This window comes from Coturnix japonica, chromosome 13 (assembly GCF_001577835.2).
Source record: "Coturnix japonica isolate 7356 chromosome 13, Coturnix japonica 2.1, whole genome shotgun sequence".
Classification (NCBI taxonomy): domain Eukaryota; kingdom Metazoa; phylum Chordata; class Aves; order Galliformes; family Phasianidae; genus Coturnix; species Coturnix japonica.
In genome coordinates this window covers 10,598,270-10,617,310 of record NC_029528.1, presented here as the reverse complement: position 1 = coordinate 10,617,310, position 19,041 = coordinate 10,598,270, and the positions used below count along the sequence as shown (strand labels likewise).

At 46.5% G+C, this 19,041-nt stretch overlaps 1 long non-coding RNA gene across 4 annotated transcripts; it reads right to left on the bottom strand.

Annotated features, from left to right (window-relative positions):
• Positions 1–1,405: 1,405 nt before the first annotated feature.
• LOC107320503 lies at positions 1,406–16,202 on the bottom strand. Of its 4 annotated transcripts, none has more exons than XR_001558287.2 (4): positions 16,155–16,187; positions 13,160–13,270; positions 10,858–11,106; positions 1,406–9,382 (listed from the first exon to the last, which is right to left on the bottom strand). It is a non-coding gene; the product is annotated as an uncharacterized LOC107320503 (long non-coding RNA). The 4 variants fall into 4 exon arrangements; XR_001558286.2 differs by lacking the exon at positions 16,155–16,187 and adding an exon at positions 15,249–15,332; XR_001558289.2 differs by lacking the exon at positions 13,160–13,270 and having other exon boundaries at positions 16,155–16,202.
• Positions 16,203–19,041: the final 2,839 nt, after the last annotated feature.

Genomic DNA, 19,041 nt, shown 5'->3' with positions numbered 1-19,041 from the left:
AGGAGAAATGTGGTTTGGTCTTGTTTTGTTTTGTTTTCAGCTGGGCTATTTAAAGAAGGGCTGGAAAGCGAAAAGTCTGTTATCTGAGCTGCGGTGGTGGTTGATGACATGTTTTACTTCTTCCTGCACCCATGTAGTCTCTCTGTCCCCATTTGTTTGATCCTGTTTGTGTCAGCCTCCCCAAGCTTTGAGTCATTCTCAGCTTGGTTAGAAGCATACCTCACCTGTCCAGGAGGGGTTCCATTGCTTCAGGCTGTGTCTCTCACCTGTCACTACCCAGAAACAGCAGCACTGAGCAGTGTATTACAGGCAGCATTGGGCCTTGATCTCCCTATCAGCATTTTAACGTTTCTTTTTTTCCTGGTCATGATCAAATATATGGAGGTCCTGCAGCCAATGGGTCATTTGCAGGCTACAACCTGTGAACTTTAAGGCACCATTCTCTGTCTTCCCAGGCTGCCTTCCAAGAGTAAAGTACTGTGTGTATGGACAAGCAGAAGGCAAACCTTTCAGATCCCTGTGCACTTTCAGTCAGACCTATAGGGCATCCTGCAAATGGACCAAGAGCAGGAGGATGTCAAACTATTGGCATCCTTCACTGATGGCAAAGTGTGGTGTTACCCTGCTCTTGGTGTGGTTGCTGCAGTGCACATCTTTATCATCTCTACACAGCAATGCTCTGGTTCCAAGGGAACTCACGTCCTAGGAGAGCATTTCTAAGCTTTGGAGTTTTCATCCCTTTAACCTCAGGTACTTCAGGAGAAAATAACATCCCCAGCTTCCTTTGCTGAAAGGGAGATGGCAAAGTCTCTCACTTTACCAGCACAGAGAGCAGCACTCCAAGTGAAAGAAAAAACAGTGAAACAGATCAGCTGCTGTGAGATGGAGAATGGCCTTCAAATCAGACCAGAGATGTCAGTGCTTCTTGCTCAGCTGTCTTTCAAGGCTGTGTGTGCCATGGTGTGTGCCTGCTTTCTCCAGTGAGAAGAAAGCCAGAGGAACACAAGCAATGAAAGGCCTCAAGCTGTTGGCATAGGATGGAAAATGGAAGTAGCGCAGATGAACCAGTGACTAATGGGGCACTGTGGCCATCTGCACAAGAAGGGTGTACACATCAACAAGAAAAGGAAAGCAATTAGGGGTACAGTTACAAGAAATAAAGTGACTAATTGGAGGAAAGTATAAGCTGAATGTCAGGAAATAATTCCTAGCTGTGAGCTGCACAGGGCTGTGGAACAACGTTGAAAGAAGAATGGGAACAGAGTTTCCTGAGCTGTTCAAAGCTGGATCAAATGCTTGAGGTTCAGACCCACTACGGACTTGGCAATCCACCAGCTGCTCTTGTCTGAGCCTCCAGACTTGTTGTTTTTAAAGCACCATGATGCCAAAATCTACAAATCCCAGCTAAATTTCCACCCAACCTACACCATTTCACTTCTTGGAACTCCTGAACACAAACCTTCAGTGCACTGAAACAGCAACTGAAAGGGCAGCCTCAAATCACCAGCATTGATATATCATCTCTGCCTTGAGCTCTTCCTATGTATTGAATCCTTCTCTTGAAGCTGAACAAAAAGCAAAACAACTTCAAGTAATTATTTTGTCTTTATTATCCCTGGTGGAAGTCTTTTTTATTTTCTGATTCATTCATGCCTGTGATCAGTGCCACCTTGAGATCTTAAATTGCCTCTCTAGAAAGATACAGCCTGGCAAGGGGACAGTGTTTGGTGTTCCCCAGCTCTGACAGTGCCCTTTGGAGCTGACCTCATCTTGTCATCCCTTTCTCAATGTCCCTTGCAGTTCTGGCAGCACTACCTGAGCCCAGTGAGCAAAGTATGACACAGGAACAGGAAAAGAAATGACCTCTTGACAAACCTTGCATTGTGAAATTCTAAGCTCCAGGGGAAGATAGTAACAGAATTGGTAACAAACAAAGGCAGCCCGGAATATGGAGTTTCTGTTGAACTTGAATTATCTCCAGCCTCTTGAAATGGGCTGAACTTTAGCAGGAAAGAGAGATACAACTCTTAGAAAACCAGACTGAGGAGACTGGACATCCCTGGCTCCATGCAGAGCCATTGCCAGGTGAAGGGATAGTGAGAAGCACCAGGAGCTGGTTATTGAGGAGGAGTGCCCATGGTACAGTTCCTTCTACATATGTGTCCAAAGTGCTCAGATCAGGAAAAACAGAGGAAACATAATGATCTGTGTGGTGCCTAAATGCTTGATGCTGGAGGTGAAGATCACATACTAGATCTTCCCTTCCATCTCCTGAGTACAGGACCAGATGGAATACAGGGATGTTTGAATTCCTTCGGAGCAGTTGTAAAGGCAGACCATGAATTTCCCAATGTTGCCAAAGTGGAGATACAAATCATCAGTGACAGGAGAGTCTCTTGGGAAGGTGTGTGTGTGCATAAACACACACGGGGTGCATTGGCAAGTATCCATGGATAATTCCCACCACACTCCGGTGAACTTTGTGCTGTTCACCGCATGTCATAGAAAGAGGCAATTAACTTTACTTAACATTTGGCTGTTTTTCCCAGATTAGATGTTGTTGACTCATTTTGTGGCTGCGTATATTCTTTGAGAAGGTTAAAGGTTTCCAATCAGCTGGGGCAGAAACAGAAACAGATCGCTAAACCAACACTGAACATCCTCCTAATTCAATCACACAGGGTGGACAGCTACAAAGACTTTAGGTGAAAGCTATTTGCATTTGTAGAATACAGAGCATCTAAGAGAGAAAAAGCTCTGGAATTTCCACAGATCCTTTAGGACTGCTAAATCCCAAGTATTTAAGAATGCACTGTGCTAAGAGACCAAGCACAGGGATCATGCAGTGCTGTGACCAACACTACACCCTCAGCACCAGCAACCACACAGCATTGCCCATTGACACCTGCTTTGCTGAGAAAGATTTCAGTGTCTTGGATTACTCGCTCAGAACTGAGGCTGTGGCAAATGGTGTGACCAGCACACAACAGACAGCTGTTCAACACCTTGTGTGCTGGATGCTAAAAACATCCCTGGCACTCAGCATCCATGCTCAGCACTTGACACACCTCTGTGCTTCTGCTCATGCCTCTGTGCTGTGGCATCACCTGCCTGGGCATTGTTTTCTACTACGGTGGGTAAGAGCTATGCTGAGCTCACCAAAGAGCCAAGCCCTTAATAAACAACAGGTTGTTATGCCTAGATGGCCATGAACTCTGCCCTCTTGATGTCTGCAATGCATCCCATCTTGACAGACAAGAATAAACCTAAAGCCCTTCACAAACACCCTTGCAGAGCAGAGAAAACAGCCCTTCATCAAGAAGGAGGCTATCTGTGCAGCAGATCTTGCAGCAGGCTCCTCTGTCTAACCTGGCCAACTCCGAGCTTCCCCTGGGAGTTGCACAGCAGTTTGGCTGGGGATGGTCTGCCTCTAGCTCACAACCTCACACAAAGAGCACTTCCAACCAGGCATCTTACGTCATGAGTGCTGGCCTGCTCCTCCCTCTTGTCCTAAATCCAGCTAGCATAGGGGTACAACTGCATTGGTTCATTCGTTAGCATAAGGGAATCTGGAGGCAAGGGCTGTGCTCCTGGCTGTGGTTCTCTAGAGGACCATACAATCATGGAATTACAAAATGGTTTGGGTTGGAAAGGACCTCCAGCATCATTTAGTTCCATCTGCCCTGACACATGCAGAGCTGTCAGCCACAAGATCAGGCACCAGACCAGGTTGCCCAGGGCTGCACCCATCTCTGGCAGGGCACTGCTAGCTTTCCCTTCTCTGCTTTGTGTACCCCTGACAAAAGACTCTTGTGAATCTCATAGGCTGCACATGCCCCACCACAAAAAGAAACATCCTCTGTCAGGAGCCATATTTAGCTTCACCCCAGAAATCCTCACTTCCCATATCTGAAACATCAGACTGATTTCAAATCCCTTCTCTCCTTCTTTCTCCCCTGTCCACAACCTTCCCAGTACTGCATCTGTAACTGAAGCCCAGTTCCTGGAAAGGTCTCTCTGGAGTCATCAAGGAACTGGTGTTCTGGTCTCTTGTGGGCACCAGCACTAGAGAAACAGCTGGCTGGACTGCCTGTCCAACTGCTCTGTTGCCATCGTTGTGTACATCCGTTCAAAATCACACAGCCCTATCTGCTGGCACTCAGACAAGTGAAAAAAAAATTGCTAGGTTTGCAGTCTACTATTTTTGTCTTCAGATGTTTTTGTGTTTCAGTTCTATCTTTGCGTATCACGTCCTCAGCAAGATGACAGTTCTTTGCTTGTACCAGCTGAATCTCAGTACAGTTTGTGTGTGATCCTCAAGAAAGCAGGGAGAGGTTCCTTTTTAGTTAAAGTCACAGTGACAAACCGCTTTACCAAGGCTGGGCCCTGAACAGAGCTTGCTGCTTAGTTATTTTCAGCCTGGAATCCCCTATCATTTTCTATCGTGGTTTCCCAGCCAAAACACTGAGCTTCAATAGTAAGATAAACACAAGCATGAGCTGGAAAAGATCTACCTAATCTTGTCATCATCTATTAGCAGTGCAATGTGAATGGCTTGCCATACAATTTTTGTGCACAACGTTTTATCCCAAGTGTGGGTTCCTGAGCTTCCAGATGCTGCTTATCAGCTTCCTCGAGGAGTCCCTTGTGAGCACAGGAACACGCTCTGCTCGGAGCCACACCAGGATACGTCTGAAATACTTCAGTTGTCTGTAGTAGCATAACCGGATTTTTATCAATGTAACTGAGACAAGATTCCGTCCAAGATGTTCTAATAAAAACTAGCGTCTGCCCTGGGAACAAAGAGCATGTGATACATTTTTTCCAGCTCACTCAGCACTGAAAAGCTGAAATCAAGATGGTGCTGCTTACAGACTGGTGGAGGTGCTGACATTCCTCGTGCCTTTCCCATTACAGCTCCAGGGCTGCACCAGCCTCCCCACATCCCCCCGTGGAGGCTTCGCAGGGGGTTGAACTGTGGTCCTGATGGACTCTATAGCTGCCTGATGAAATATGCAGCAGGGGCAGAGGGTCAGTGAATAGAAGGGAAATAGCGGGTTTGTTGTATGTACTGACACTCGTAGCCCTGCAATAAATAATGGCTTGCTCAGTTGCACGTTAGAGCTTCTATTCTGTTACGGTCTTGGCAAGGCCAGTTGTATTTTTTTAATGCCCCTGGAGCAACTTATGCAAAAGCAGCTCATTGGCTTACGGTGCTTTACAGCTGATAGTGAATACATCCCTTGTTATTTATGTTCTCAGCAAGCCCTTTGCCACAGCTACCAGATATTTTGTAATCACAAAAGCGGTAATAACCAGTTCAACAAAAGGGAATCTTCATTAAATCTGCGCACACAAAACACGTGTCAGGAGCATGGTCAGATTTTACCTGCCAGCAGCAGACCCAGACAAAATAAAACCAATCTGCATCAAAGTGCAGAACGAAGCACACAATAGCACGTAGCTCATGCTGACACGCCTCTGCTTTCTCAACAAAGGTTATTAGGCATCTCCCTCATCCACAGCACAGGTGAGGGCTCTTGATGATGATGATGACTCTCTTTGATGGGCAGTACAGAGAGGTTCTTCTTTTTCCTCTGAAGACATGAGCAGTTAGTTCTTCTCTGTTGTGATCCTACACTGTAAGCAAAGCTTGCAGATTGTATTATTTCTGCTGTGTCACCTCTGCTCATGTCTGTGATTTGGATGCAACTGCTGGCTTGGGAATTCCTTCAGCTCCCAGTTGCCAGAGCAGGGAGTGCCTGTCAGGAAGAGTTTATCTCAAGGATGGAAAAGGATCAGGAAGAAGATGCAGAAGCAGCAGCCTGTTTGCAGAAAGCCACCAGGGCAGGGAGGACAAAAACCTCTGGGATTTGCCATCAAGTGTGTCATCAGTCAAGGATTCACTTCTGCTGCTGACAATACTGCTCAGTGGGAACGATGTCCCCATACAGTGGTGGCTTCCATTACAACAGAAACACTATGAGATATCTCTGACTTAGCATATTGTCTTTAGCCCTTCATTAGCTGTGCTGGTGAGCATCCAGTTAGGAATACACGGGGAGTAATGAGAGTACAAATGAGAGTACCTTGTACAAACTCCTTCGAAGGCCTTCAGATAAAGGGAAGCTCAATAGCTTCATAGGGAAGCAAAACCCAGCCCAGGACCACAATTCCTGAGCAGCAGGCATGGGCCCTCTCTCGATCCACTGATCTTTAGTAAGTCATTGATCAGACCTCGGTACCTTCTGTTGTGGGGTATCTTCTATTGCAGTCTCACAGTAAATAGACATTCTGGAGATTGGGTTGGTGGATGTCTGCACAATGCACTGCCCAAAATGGAACTGCCCATCCCTGTCCTCCATCTGACCGCTTTGCTGCAGCACATTGTTCCTCTTCTTCCTGGAAAGCAAGCTCTGTGCTGTGGGATCAGGGCAGGGGAGATGACGGCTTTATTGCTTGAAGCTCTCCAAAGTGCTACATCCTGCTTTGAGTAGTAAAAACTGGTTTGCCCTTTTCCAGAGCTGCTTCAATACGCGTTCGGGTTCACAGCAGTTCAGTCTCATCAGGTCGCTGGTGGCCAAGTGCTTACGTGCAGAATTGTTTCAAAGTCAGAACACACGCAGAAATTCAATGATCTTGATGGATTGCGTGTCCATCCCAATGCGAACTGGGCTGACACAGTGGGCAAAACCACAAGGAGGGAACTGATGTCAGACAGAAGGGGATGGATGGGGAGATGGGAAAGCTCATGGGCTGTGCAAGTGGAACTATGGAACAGGGGTGTGCAGCAGGACTGCTTGAGCTCCAGTTTACAGGTGTGTCGCAATGTTGGTAATGCTGATGTTGTGAATAGTGGCTGATGTGGGAAAACACCCAGAAAATAACCAGAATTTACAGGTTTTGTCTCAGGGTGTGAACATGGGCATTCCTTGGGTAGATACCCACATGATAGGGTCATGATTACAAAGCTGAGTGCAAGACTACTTATTGCTGATGGCAAAGCCATGCTGACATGGCACTGGCATCACTTAATGCCAAGACAAACTCGTTACATTCTGATGTTAATGACTGAATTCTAATTAAAATCTGATCAAAAAAAAACCTTGCCAACCTCTTCTTTTTTTAAATGATCTTTCTGCTTTTCCTCCTTTCAGTGTCAAAACCCACTCAATACTTCCCAACCCATAAAGATTTTTGTTTCATCACTTCACTACTGAATCTCCAGCATCTACACACCCATATCCACATGTAAAACGTGAAAGAATGCCTTACTGACCCTTCCAGAGTACATTATTCACTGCTGCCTCAGACATACAAGTGGTAATGTGGCAATGGAGTGTTCTAGCCCTAATCCCACAGTGACAATCCTCTTAAGCAATCCACTCAGAACTGTTCTCCTGATCCAGCTCTCCCACCTGGGCTGTGTGGTGATAAGCCAGGGGGCTGCGATGATGAATGGACTCATCTGAGGTTTCCCCACAGATCCAAATCACTGCACGACAGATTCCTGAGGTCAGGAGGCTGCAGTCTCATAAAACACGGCCAACACAAATGTGCTTCTGTGTGCATTGGGTCCTCCTGGGACAGCTCCATAGAAGAGTTCATGCCAACAAGAACTGCTTGAAGGAACAGGTCTCACACAGGGAGGTGGAGGTAAGGAAATTCCAAGCCTGCACATCCCAAAGCTTTCCAGACTTTCTCAAGCTTCTTCTCAATGTTTCATGCTTTAAGACGAGGTCTGATGAATGTTTCTGACCTCCCTGAACTGTGGGAAGCTGAGCATACCCTACACATATTTTGGTCCCATCAGAACAGCTCTGAGTGCTACAGATGGAGGTTTTTCATCATCACAGGCACTGCCTTTGCTCCCAGTGCTTGCAGTATGCTAAGCACACAAAGGTCTGATACCTGGCTAATTCACCTTTAAGAACTTCTAAAAGACTTTTAGTGTCCAGTGTCTCAGTAAGCCAGCATACACACACAGAGCACCTTGCTAAAGTTTTCAAGTTGCATTTATGTCCCTAAATCATGATCCAGTTTTGGTGTCATTGTGTCATTTTTACACGAAGAAACATGCTGCATACTTTGATAAACGCAGTGAGGATGAGTCCATGACATCACTTATTAGCAGCGGGTTAATCAGAAGAGATAGAAGGATACTGGAAGAGCAGCAGCTTCCCAGGGGCTCATGTAGAAGCTTGGATGGGGGGATTTCTATCAGTCTATTCCAAATCACCCTGTGATTCCCCAAAGATCTTCCAAGACAAACAAATCCCTGCTTGCTGAGCCTTTCTCAATCCTTTGACATGAGAACAGTCTTTGGCACAGACAAATTCCTCAAAGCCATTTGTAGAAACTGCTGTCTAATGACTCTCTGCTGCCGTCTCCTTATAGATTACTTCAAGATGCTGAGATCCTGCTTGTCCTATCCAATCAGTATCACTTTGGATGCTTGCAAGAGACGAGCAAAATAAATATAAACTGATGCAAGCTGATGCATGCTGCTGAGGAACATTGCTTATCATACAAAGGTCAGCTGCTGTCAGACTGCTGCTGAACTCCAGGGCTTTCTTTTTTTCTGCACTCCAGGAAATGAGCTGAAAGCACAAGGCAGCATCAGGTGGGAGAACTGTGGGTGCAGTGTGGGGTTGGAGCTGTGCAACAGCTGTGGGCACTGAGCTGCATGGCTGGGGCAGCCCAGCATCTGTTTGGCTGTAGGATGAAAGCTTCTTTAAGTTTCTTTAAGGGTGTGCATGGGATGTTTAAGAAATACGGTTTGGAAGCTGTTCTGCTATTGATTTCCTTTGTGTCCCTGAGCAACTCAACCTTTCCATAATTCAGCTTCTCCTGGATTAAAAAAATAAAGAAGAGCAGTGATGCTTTTTCATTGCTTCTGCAGGGATCAGTCGGGACAAGGACCTTAAGAGGTGACTTTGGTTCTCAGGGTGTTTCAAGTCATGCCAAACATTTCACTTGGTCCCAAGCATAGATAGAACTTCGCGCTTGCCATGGAGAGGTCACCACAAAACTATGCATCATTCCAAACACTGCCAGAAATTCTCTGTAGTTTTATTTCCGCAGCGAGGGGCTCTGTTTGCGTCAGCATGTACAAATGTGAAAGAATCTTCAGACATCCTGCACAAGGCTGAGAAGCTCTCAGCAGAGTCCTGGGATGAGGCTGACACTGCCCAATGTCCTGGCCAAGTGTGTTGTATGAACACTGAGGTTTTCTGCACGTTCAAACCGTATCCAGACCAGCTTAGAATGTTCAAAACCTAGGAGATATGGTAACAGGCGCTGTGCTAAGGATGATCTCCTACAGCATCAATGGAACATCCATTTTGGTACATGGGTTTGTCCTGTATTCCCAGATGTCAGCCTGCAACCAAAGAAAAAGAACACAGAATCACATCTCAGGGGGAGGAAGTTCCTCTGAGGACACTTGAAGAAGGATATTAAGGAATAACTATTTAGCTGAACAAGCTTTTACATCCATAGATGCTATGAAAACTTATTTTATGTGCACTGCATGCCTGAAGTGGGGAACAACCTTGCTTCCATTTCCAGTTCCTTTAATATGGGTTTTGGACAGAGGAGATCAGCTCTCATAATTATCATCTAGTTATAAAGTCAGATACACTCTTATAACCAAGCTTCTACAGTGCACCACTTCTTAATCTTGCCTTGATAAGGAAAAACAAAACTACTTTTGCCATATAGAATAGACCTTACCTTAGTAAGGTACTTACTCTGCTTTGTGTCTAAAGCAGGAAGTACCCAATTTTATGCATCTACTGCTCATAAAATGAAGCATTGTTCCTGGAACTCAGCAATCCATTCAGTTTTGCTTTCATTACTACAAACAAGGAGTGATATCAACCCTATCGTAGCTCACTTTTATTTCTGCTGTCAATTCTTCAGGAGGAACATTAGGAGAGTATTTGAAAGGTGCTTTCCTTGCATTTTGCAAAACAAGTTAAAACACAAGAAGCAATTTCTCAGTGTAATACACAGACACAAGTTCATTTCAGTGCTTGCAAATATAAAGTTTTACTGCATGCAAAATACAGATTTCATCCTGCTTTCTTAATAAAACAGTTTTGGACTGCGAGCTTTAATACCCTATATGGTCAGAAATGATGATAATTCATTACTAGGAGCACTGCCAGATAATGTCCTAATCGTTCCTCTGTTGTAGCATTCTTTGTCCCTTGAAGATGAAGTTACAGTAAGGAAATCCAAAAGAATGAGTTGATTTTCAGTCCCTCTACCCTGACAATTTTAGGAGTTTCAAACCCAGATCAGAATTATACATATTGTAAAGCGAGGTCGAGCTCTGCTATGATGTGGAACAGAGCATAACCAGGAGGTCTGTGACAAGAAGCTGTAGTAGAATCCAACATGAATAACCTTTTTGGAGTCAGAGAGGTCACAATGCTCATACTGAGAACATGAGCCATGAAACAGGCAACCAGAAACCTAAACAGCTCATTATGTTAGGCATTGACAGGGAATTAATTAATTAACCCAATTATTAGATAACCCCAGCTTGTCCACATTGCAAAAGATTACCTTGTGTTATATATTCCTGCTTCCCCTCCTGCCTCTGTTTCTGCTACTCTTTGTATTCCAGATCCTGACTACTCTAAAACTCATTAGTTCCAATAAAGACTGTCTAAAGCAGCATATCTCTCTATTTTGTTCTCCTCTTTCATCTTAAACAACAAAATCAAAAGGGTTTTTACTCAATATCTGACAGCTGCACTGAATATAGTGTGGAATGACGTGGGGAGCAGCAAGCAAACACAGGTGTTGCGTGTAAATCTGGGTGCAGTCATATACGTGGTTGGTTACCTTCAGGCACGGTGAAGTTCCTGATAGGATGAGATGAAACAGCTTTAAGTTGCACCAAGGGAGGTTCAGGTTGCACATTAGGAAGAATTTCTTCTCAGTAAGAGTGATGATGCACTGGAATGGGCTGCCCAGGGAGGCGGTCAAGAACCATGGAGATGTGGCACTGAGGGACATGGGTAGCAGGCAGCCTCCACCAGCAACATCCACTTTCATGTCTTCCTGATCCAGGATAACACACTGCTGAAGAGCCTGTAGTAGAAGAACAGAACAGCCATCACATCTGCCTGTCTGCCCATCATCCCTATCCTTTCCTTGCTGCACCTTAGTCCCAGCTCATAGCAGGGCCTTTACAAAGGACACTGACCTATTCAATTCAGCCCTTGAATGATCCCCCCAGTGCTTCTATGTCAAACAACAAATAAAAACAATATATGAAAAACAGATGAAAAAAAGAATCCCTTCCTAATCCTTCTTCCTTGGCAGAACTTCAAAACTCACTTTAATGCATGAGTAAGTTCTTAGGCATTTCCAGACATCCTATTTTCCTCCTAGCCACCAGCACAGGGATTGGAAACCAGTTTGCACTTTGCAGGGTGAGAAACTTTGAGATCCACGACTTGCAGCCTGAGAGAGGTGTTCAGAGCAGAGGTGGGGTGAGCTATGGATGATCCAGCCACATAAGTTACTGCTAGATCCTTTTGTTCACTTGTTTTCCCAGAGCAGAACAAGCAACCACCCTTTGCTGTTGAGCCACTGCACAGATGGGAGCTGACAGCAACATCCCAAACCACTGAGGAAGCCCAACTGTCTTTGGGAAACTCATGATTTATAATGTGCAGCAGTTGCTCCATGCTCATTTCTTCCCCCTTGGGTGAAAGATCCAATGCTAACGATGTTGTGTCCTTATCAGCAGAAACTTTTGCTGGGGAGAAGTCCAAAAGTGACTGAAGGGAAGCTCAGATCTCTGAAGGGCTTTGTCCTGTTTCCGGATGAAGTATGCTTGTCTCCAATTAAATCCTTTGAGCTTCAGCAGTGAGTGTGTATATATACATATACATAAATGTTGAGTAAGGAAACAGTGGCAGACACAGTAAGAACAAAAACACAAGGCTCCTTCATTTCTTATCCCAAATCAATAAGCTATGCGGCAGATGGCTAGCCATGCTTGAGCTGTGCTTTTAACACTGATAACCACATAAAACACCCACTGATAGCAGAGACACAACATTCCAAAGAGGAACCAACACATTATCAACAAAAAACAGCAGATCTGGATCCACAGGCAACTCAGATAACAAATTCATAAGTATTCCATTAGTAGGATAGAGGGAACTTGGAAGGATGCATTAAATACATATTAATTCTTTCAATGGCTAGAGAACACCATTTGCACCCCAAGGAGGCACCTTCCTCACCTTTGCACATCACAAATCTAGAATCAACCTTGTGTTTGTTTTCAGATACAAAAGATGGGGTGCTATTGTAGCTCTGGTTGGAGGTCTGCATGAAAAGATGGGTAGAAGCTGAAGGTTAGGATAGCAGGAAAGGCTGTGTGAGCTGCCTGCAGCTGGGGATGGGTGGGGAGATGGTGCCATGGGTCCCAGCTGAGAGACATTGGCAAAGCTCTTTAAATCTATACTCAAATTCCCTCCAAACTGTGGAAATCCTCAAGTGGTCCTAACCCCAAAAGGCTGCCCCTATGAACACCCAGCTCTGCATTCAGGTCCCAGAAATTCAGCTCCTGCAGTAGCAGAGAGCTCAGAGAGTGCTCTGTACCCAGGGAGAGGCTCCTGACTGAGGAGCGTTCGTGCAGAGAGGAGAAAACATTCACTCCCTAAGGAAAGAGACCCACTGCCATTTTTAAAGAGCATCGCAGACCCACAAGTGTTTTACTGGCCCCTGGAGATCAGCAGCAGCTGGATCAGAGCTGAAAGGCAGGAAGCAATTGGCCCCGTTATTGAGGGAAGGGATTTTTCACTTAACAGGGCAGCAGTGCTGGGCTGGGTGGGTTTCTAAGCAAGACCTTGGGTCATGGTGCAGCCACATTCATTCTGCAGCTGTGGCAGCACCCAGGGCCCCAGGCAAGCTCAGTGACACGGGTAGATAGAGCAGAGGTGGGAGGGTGCTCAACCACTGCTGCTGTGCTGCCAACCAGCGCTGTGCCCCAGGGCTGGGTGCCCCTCTGGGAACATTGCATGGCTCATCTCTCAGGGAAAAGTGCTCTTTCCTGAAGACCATCAGGAGATCAGGAAAACCAGAACACGTGCCTAGAAGGCAGCTTCCAGGACTGCCAGGATTTTACCTGCAGGATGGATGGCCCCGGTGCCCCCCAACCCGTGTGCAGGCTGTCACTGCCCTGGCTGCTGGAGCGAGTGCTGACACCGGCTTTGAAGTCACCATCCGGAGCAGGAAGCTGGGGATTAGCAGGAACATTTTTTTATCAAGGGGATAATCACAGGCACATGGCACAGATCAGATAGCCCTCCCGCAAGCCAGAGCTCCTAATGAGGGTGTTTCCCCTGTTGCTGTAGAAGGGCTCTTAACGAAGTACCTGTCCTATTCCATTTCCCAGCACTGAGCATGATGGGCCTGTTCTGGAATCTCCCTCTGTGCCCTGAGCCCTGTGGGGATCTTCCAGCCTTGTCCACACTGACCTGTCCCAGCCCCATATGAAGTGCATGGCCCTGCTCTGCCCCTCATAAAGAGTAGTATTAATTAGTATTTACATAATACTAAGCAATAATAAGCTCATTCTTCACAAAGTAATAAGGACAACGCTGAACAGCCATGGTGTGCTTTTCATTTTGCTCAGTAAATATAGCAGCAGAAAGTAGTTGAGTCAAAGATTCTGCAGTAAAGATGCAGAAGACACTGCCTGTAAGGAGAAAACCATCTGAAGGTGGTTGGGGATCACAAGGCAGCATTATGTTTGTGTGTCTAATCTATAGAAAGTACAATTTTAAACCGTACTCCAGGAAGACATTGATTCCACAAGTCACTGCATTTAAAGGAATCCAGATCTCTGGTGCTCTGCCATAATCTTGATATGGAACTTCAGGGACATGGTTTAGTGGGGACATCTTGGTGGTAGGTGGATGGTTGGGCAGGATGATCTTGAAGATCTTTCCCAACCTTGGTGATTCTGCATCTGTGCCTGGATCTCCTCTCCCTGGCTGGTGGGAGCTGGGTCTCACAGCACTGACCTCAGTCCCTCTGCCTGCAATGAAGCTCCTGTGAACCAGGGTCTGCTGCTTCTCCCACAAAAACTGCTGACCTTACTCGTAATGATAATAATAACACAGACTGTGAGGGCTGTTTGGTTAATGAGCTTCAAATTCTTGGGTGAAAAGCAAAGTTTGGTGGCTTGGCTGGGAAGTGAGTGATGGAGCCCAGCCCCGTGACCTCCTGGTCCCATGGTAGGTCTGGGAGAGAAGGCTGTTTTGCTTGGCACCAGGTATCAGTAAGAACAGCTGCCCTGTATGCTCTGGGCTGCATTACCTGCTGCAGTGCTCCATCCTCACCCACCTTAGCTGGGAAATGCAGCTGCAAAGGTCCAGCTGCTAGCAAGTGATGGACGAGAGTGCTGGGTTACTTCATTTTAATTTGGTTTATTTAAAGCCCCCATAATTACTTTTCACACGGCTATATTAATTGTTGTTTATTTTGGACATCAAGCAGGATTTTCCCTTTCAAAACTGCACCCACTCAAATTAGACAGCTGCCTGAACTAATGCAACAGGAATGAACTGAGGTTTCCAAGGGAAGGGAACACATACCTCTCTGGGAAATCTGTGCAGTGCCTCACCTCCCCTTATCATAACAACCTTTTTTTCTTTATATCCAATCTAAATCTCCCTCTTTTAGTTTGAAACCATTCCCCTTTGTTTTATCACAACAGACCTTGCTGAATGGTCTGTCCCCTCCTTTAGATACTGAAAGGCCACTCTCTGGTCTGCCAGAGCCTTCTCTCCAGGCTGAACAGCCCAGGACTGCTAGGAGCAGTGTGGATAGAATCACAAGAGCCTGGAGGTCCTCTGCCCACCCCAAGCTCCCTGCATGGCATTTCTGCCTTCCCCCTCCCTAGTCCTCACACAGGGTCTCCACTTCCATCTAGCATTTGGGGTCAGTGGGACCTGCCCATTGTGCCATTTGGGATACCTCCCCATGTTTCACTCCCACCAGAGGATTACACAAGCGATTATGAAACCAAACGACTTTGACCTTTGAAGTAAGGAATCAACACCTGGGCAGGGCCCGATTCTAGGCAGAACTATTTACAGACACACCAGGGGCGCCGCATTACATTTCTGTTATTCTGGGAGGGGGCAAGGAGCCAGCACACATTACGCTCAGTTCATACACTGAGACCTTCATAGCAGCTCTCAACTCACCTGCCCCAGTCTTCTGCCATGTCCCACAGCATCTCACTGCCACACATCAGCTAGAGAGGGGTTCTGGGGAAAACATAGAACTGGAATGGAACTTATCAAACCTCTCTGTGTTGCTATTGGACTCACACCCCTTTTTATGATGAGTGTTCTGCTGAGAGCTGGTGGAAAGGGTGAATTTAAGTTTACCGGGGCTAATTTTAGTAAAAGAAGCCTTACACCATTTCCCTCAGGGTTAGCTACATTAAAAAATTCAACCACAGATTAAAGTAATTCAATTACCATACTGTAGCAAATAAAAACACTAGCCAAAGATGTAATCTCACGTGCTTTTTAACTACACTAACACACAAACGCCATTCACAGATAGCATCTCCCAGATGAATGCCACACACAATGGTCTATCTAAAAGTGATTACTTACATTGTTTAAGGGGTGTTTGTTCTGGCATTCCAAAATGGGCTGGGGTCTGTCAGACATTGGCACAGCTGCCCAGGGAGGTGGTGGGGTCACTAACCCTGGAGGTGTTTAAGAACTGTGGGGATGTGGCACTGTGGGATATGGTCAGTGGGTACAGGTTGGTGGCTGTGCCTTATGACCTTAGAGATGGTTCTATGGATGTGAGGCTGGTATGTGACCACACTGCTAATCCCCACATGGAGCAAAGGGATGGGTTGAACAGGGTTCATATCACGTGCTGGGAATAGGTTGAGGTAAAAAGGCAAAAGATGTGACTGTCTTAGTGCTCGCTGCCCATCTCACTGCTAGAAAATTGTGTATGCTTGTTGGTGGTTGTAATGTGATGGAAAGCACAGCAATGTCAGCAAAGAAGCAACATTCCAGGCTACAGCAAGTGAAAATTTGCCCAAAAGCAACAGCTCTCAGCACAGAAATAAAGAAGCAACTTACCTTTGGAAGACCTCAAGTACACAGGGATCTCCAGCAAAACACCCTCACCTACACTGCCAACCCTTAAATGAAGTCTGGGAAGGGGTGGATCCTGGCTCTACCTCGTGCAGTCACTCAGCTACACTGCATGCACCTGAGCTCCCCTGGGTTGGCCCTGCCTTCCCACCAGGTGCTCAATCACTGCTTCAGGCTGTGACTTAGCATTTCCACTACACTGGTTATCAGCAAAATAAGTATCTTTGTGTGTTCTGGAGATGTTTGTGTGCAGGGCACTGAGTGGGATCATTTCAAGCCAACACCTTCACTTTGAATGGATCTCCATGTCCCCAGACCTCACATAACAGAGATACTGCCTTTCCTTCAAGACACAGATTTTCTTCAGCACTGAGAGCAAAACTCCATGACAATTCCCACTGCTATGTCACAGCCTCTATGAATTGGGAAGACAGATGGCTCTGGTCAGACTGAGAAATGGTCAACAGAGAAATGAGACAAGCCTGGGCTCACCCTAAGCCACTTCTGCATTGTGATTTCCTTGTTCTAGCAAGGCACTTGGGGAACATACAGGGTGCCACCCTTAAGAAAAATAACCTTTTTTGCACTACTTTGTGAAGTCTGCTCCAAAGGAGACAGGCGTTAGCGGCCGTGCTGCAGTACATTGGCATGTTCAGACTGCAAAGCTCCTGAACAATCCCTCGAAGCTGGGGGAAGCTGCTCTGACCAGCAGCCACAGAAGCTATTTTGGGTTTGATATGCAGCAGATTTGATAAGAAAGCTCTCAGGAAAAAACAAATTTCCTCTTGGACTCAGTAGAACTGGGCACATATTCCGGCACACAGAGTTCCCTTTCCTATAAGCTTATGAAGTAGCCTTCTAAAATTAGGAATGAGAGGAGAAACCCTGAGCCCATTGAAAGAAGGGACCGTTGCCCCAGGACCAGGACTCACCTGGGGGTCTCTGTAGACTCTCATCGATGGGGGATATATCTGAAAAGAAATAGAGTTCTAATAACAGCCTTCTATCTCTAACTATTACTGTTTCCGCTGTTGCCCTCATGTTGTGTCATTCCACAACCTGTATTCACCATCAGTGCTGATTTATGGATGAGCAGTTCAGTGTTTAACCCAGAGAAAATGAATCTCCAGAGCTCAGCTGTTCCATGTGCCATGTTCTATATCAAGCCCTTCTGTTTTCACTGGGATCATTTCTTATATTCAGCCATTTCCTCTTCTTTTGGTCGAGACTTTAAAATCAGAACAAGAACACAAGAACTGTAAATACCAGGGCCATCAGATGTTACACATGAAGGCAGAAGGGATGCTGCTGTGTGTCTGCTGCTGTGCCGGGCGCTTTGTGCCATCCCTGAGCCCCAGCATGGCAGGCAGTCAGTCCCTCTGCTGCTCCTGCCCCTGCACAGTGCAGGGTGGGTGTCTTGTTATCAGTCAAGCCCTAATTCTTAATCAAGCTTGTTCCAGACTAACAGAAAGGAGGTATTACTGGAGCTGTGACTCAGAGGTGGCTCCCCCTCACGGTGTGACAAGTGGAGAGGAAAAGGAATGGGAGCCAGGAAGCCGCCACAAGGAACCTGCCAAAAGCTCACTGCCTCTGCCAAGCCGCTTGTCTGAGAAGGGGAATTAGGAAGCCAACAGCCCCTGGAGACCCAGAGTAATGTAAGCAACCCTTACGCATGTACACATGGCCACCTGCTTCCACCGGGGGGCTTCCTGCTTCCCAGCCCATGAGAAGCACCTGGGGATCGGGCCAAGGGAGCATCCCTTGTCACAGTCCTGAAGAAGATGCGTGTACCTGAAAGCAAAGCTGTTTGTTTCCACTTGTGTCAGCTGGGCTGGTAAAAGCGATTACCTCTTTCTCCCAGCCTTGCCTCTCTCATTGATCCCACTGGCCGCTCTTCAAATGTCATCCCGCAAGGAAGGAGCACACATCCAATTGTGAAAGGAAAAGATCAACGTGATGACAAAGCAGCGGGGTCAGTGTGGGGATGTGCTGCGTGAGATAAACAGGGTGCACCTGGCTCTGACACCCTGCAAGCTAGGGCCCCCAGAAGGAGGCACTGTGGGGTTGGCAGAGCCCCCCAGCACTATGGGCAGTGCAAGAATGCAAACTGGACCCTCCTCCCAGCCTCTACTCTGATGTTTGGTATTATTTCTGTTTGAAAAGAAAGCCTGAAACTACTCAAAAGCACAAGTAAAAGCAGGCAAACCGCAGAAGTAACCCAGATTTTGGGTGATGACGTTTATGTGGGGCAAAATCCTGCCTTTATGTTGAAGTTGCTGTTCATTGCTGCACAGTTTGGGTCGTGGCTGAAGGCAGCCTGGACTGAGGGCGCAGCCCTGCACACCCCGTGCAGGTGAGCAGATGGCCAAAGCAAGCAGAGAGCTGCCAAACTGAGGAAGAAAGTTCAGCCCTGCTGCCTTCCACCATGGCCCGCTAAGCACGCAAGGCACAAACTGCTGTGAATATAACATTAAAAATGCCAAAATACTGAGATAGAAGCTGGGTTTGCTGAGTTCTGCATCCCACACCATGGTGGTGATGGAGGCTCTGGAGAAGGATGGAGGGCCATTACCAGGATGTGCAGGATGAACAGACAGCTCAAGTGTGTTCTGCATGTGCTATGAGACACAAATCTGAGCTCCGACCCTCCCAGACTCAGTGTGTTTTCTCCTAAGCTCCCAAAGCTGCCTCTCCTCCTTTCAAGACAGCACTTCTTGCAAGGATAAGCATGAAATGTCTATTGGAACAAGGAACCTGATACTTCCTGAAAGTTGTGATTTAGTGTCAGAGCATTTCCTGATGTTAGCCTTACAGGAAGCAAACTTGCCAGTTACTACCATAGACTTACCTTGATCATTTGGCAGAGTTTTCT